The sequence below is a fragment of the Jaculus jaculus genome, chromosome X, assembly GCF_020740685.1.
Source record: "Jaculus jaculus isolate mJacJac1 chromosome X, mJacJac1.mat.Y.cur, whole genome shotgun sequence".
NCBI lineage: Eukaryota > Metazoa > Chordata > Mammalia > Rodentia > Dipodidae > Jaculus > Jaculus jaculus.
In genome coordinates, this window is record NC_059125.1 from 59,022,962 (window position 1) to 59,025,525 (window position 2,564).

Here is a 2,564-nt window from a genome sequence, read left to right on the forward strand (position 1 = left end):
GACAAGTGATTTACACCATTCTATAATGAGCTCAAAATTTATTTTTATTTTTTTGCACTCAAAAATTTATTATAGATGTTTTCAAAACTTTATGTTATCAGTTATGTCTCATGTTAGCATTACATTCAGATTTTAACACGGAAGTTGGCTAAAATTTACAATATACCCCTAAGAATAAAATTGTTCTTTTCTCAAGATATCATTGTAGCCCAAACTGGCTTAAAACTCCTGTATCTATGTCCAAAGTGCTGGGATTACAGGTGTGTACCACCACAGCTGGCTTCAAAAAATTAACAGTACAATTCTTTAAGAAAAAAGAAACAAGGTAGACAGAATGTCAATCTAATATGTACTTTTGTTATCATTGCATCTAAAACAAAACTTGTTCACCGGGTAAAAAGGACCTTGTGTGTACACTAAGTGCAATAAAAAATACCATAGTTATGATTTTACAGTATAATTTAAACAGATTCCAAGTATTCCTTTTTTTTTTTCATACGGGAAGAAAATTCCTTTGAAAGTCACTTGAAGCTTGCAAAAAAATGACCATTTCTACAATACAAGAGATTCCAATTCAGCCTTTCAGAGATGACATTCCAGCTTGCATGATCTCATCAACCAGGAGAACGTTGGTAGCAATCACAGTGCAGGAATGATGCAGCTGTTTCTTCACACAATAGTTATCCCACACACCTACATCTGCTGCCACCATCGGTTCACCTGTGTTTAAGTCCACGCCTACAAGCTCACCAGTTTCTGTATGTTCAGCTTTCATTGTAACTAATGATTCCTGAAGGTCAAAACCAGAGTTCTGTGAAAGAACCTTGGGAATAATGAGTAGTGCATCCGCAAATGCCTGGACTCCAAGCTGGGCCCTGCCCTTCACACTGGGCTTATATTTAATCAGGGCTTCTGCTATCGCCACTTCTACAGCACCAGCACCTGGAACCACACAGCCGTCATCAATAGCATTTTTGACAGCCCTCAAGCCATGTCTTATTGCATCTTTGATCTGATTGAGTATGTGCTTATTTGGTCCTTTATCAATAATGTGACAGAACGGGGATTGTTACATTTCTCAATAAAGGTGAATTTCTCTTCTCCCAATGTGTACTCATACACAAGTCCTGCATATCCCAAACAGTCAGGATTTAGGTCATCCAAAGAAGTTAGAGCTACCCCACCACATGCAAGAGTCAGTCTCTCCATATTCCTCCTTTTTGCTCTGCGCAAAGCAACTATGCCTTCTTTTGCAAGAGCATCTAAGGAAAGGGGTCAATTCCCTTTTGATTAATAACAACAAATCCTTTATCTGAATCGCCATAGACTTTCTTTTTCAGTTCTATTAATTTTTAACTCTATCGTCAATGAATTTTCTTTCAGCTCTTTTACTAGCTTTTCTCTCTCCTCTGCACTCTTGCAAAAAAAAGCCCAAATTCACTTCTGTTTTCTCATACTCTAATGACACATTGCATGTGAGGATGTATGCGTTCTCTACTCTTTTCTTCACATCAGGATGCCTGCTCCATGATCCAATACAAGTCCTCTAATTAAGCTTGTATCAGTTTCAGATTTATGTTTCATCTCCATGATTTCAACCATGAAGAGGTCAATAGTTTCATCTTTTTTTAATGGCCAGAATGGAGTGCATGACAGCCTCTGTTAATACATCTGTAAGTTCAGCATGAACTTTAGTTCGTAGAGATGTTCTGGCCACATCTACAAGTGTTTCCATATCCATCTCTTTGCTCACTTTAATTTGTTCCAAAATTTGAAGGGCCTTTTCCTTTGCAGCTTCAAATACTTCAGTGATCATTCTGGGATGAAGACCCTCAGAAATGTAGAGATCTGCCTGCTTCAGCAGCTCTCCAATGATGAGAACATTGGAAGTAGTACCATTACCAGTTATGTCATCCTGGGCTGTGGCTACTTTTGCTATTAAGGAGGTAGTTGGGTGTTGAATTTGCATTTCATGAAGCAGCACATTGCCATCTTTAGTAAGCTTGATATCTCCAGCACCAGAAACAAGCATCTTCATGGTGCCCTTAGGCGCTAAGTTGGTCCTCAGCATGTCCTGCAGCCCCAGAGCTGCGCTGATGTTCACCGCCAGCGCCGCATGCACTCGGGCCACCTCGGCCTTAGGATTTAAGGTCTTCACCACCGACATAACCGCCCAGCAAATGTAAAGGCAGAAAACAACGCACCGACTTAAGCACAAGACTCTTTCAACGTGGTCCCAAGATTTATTTTTATTAAGAACATACTTTGTATCATCATGTGTTGGTAACATCTTTTCCTTACTCCCTGTCCCCATTCTGCTGAGAGTCCTCCTCAGTGGGATTGCTGCTATTCCCCATGGGGTTGTGGGATATGCTTTGTGAGAGCAGCAGTCAGTCATGGGAGGGGTGTCAGAAGCAACAAGATTGAGGCAATAATAATAATAATGATAAACCCTCTAACTAAAAATATCCTGGTCCAACTACATTCACTGACAAACTCTACTAGCTATTTAAAGAACTTTCCAAGGCTTTTGAAATTATTCTATAAAATAAAAAAGGTAGAAA

General features: G+C 39.5%; 1 pseudogene; it reads right to left on the minus strand.

The window, feature by feature from the left end:
- Positions 1-552: 552 nt before the first annotated feature.
- LOC101610630 lies at positions 553-2,167 on the minus strand (annotated as a pseudogene).
- Positions 2,168-2,564: the final 397 nt, after the last annotated feature.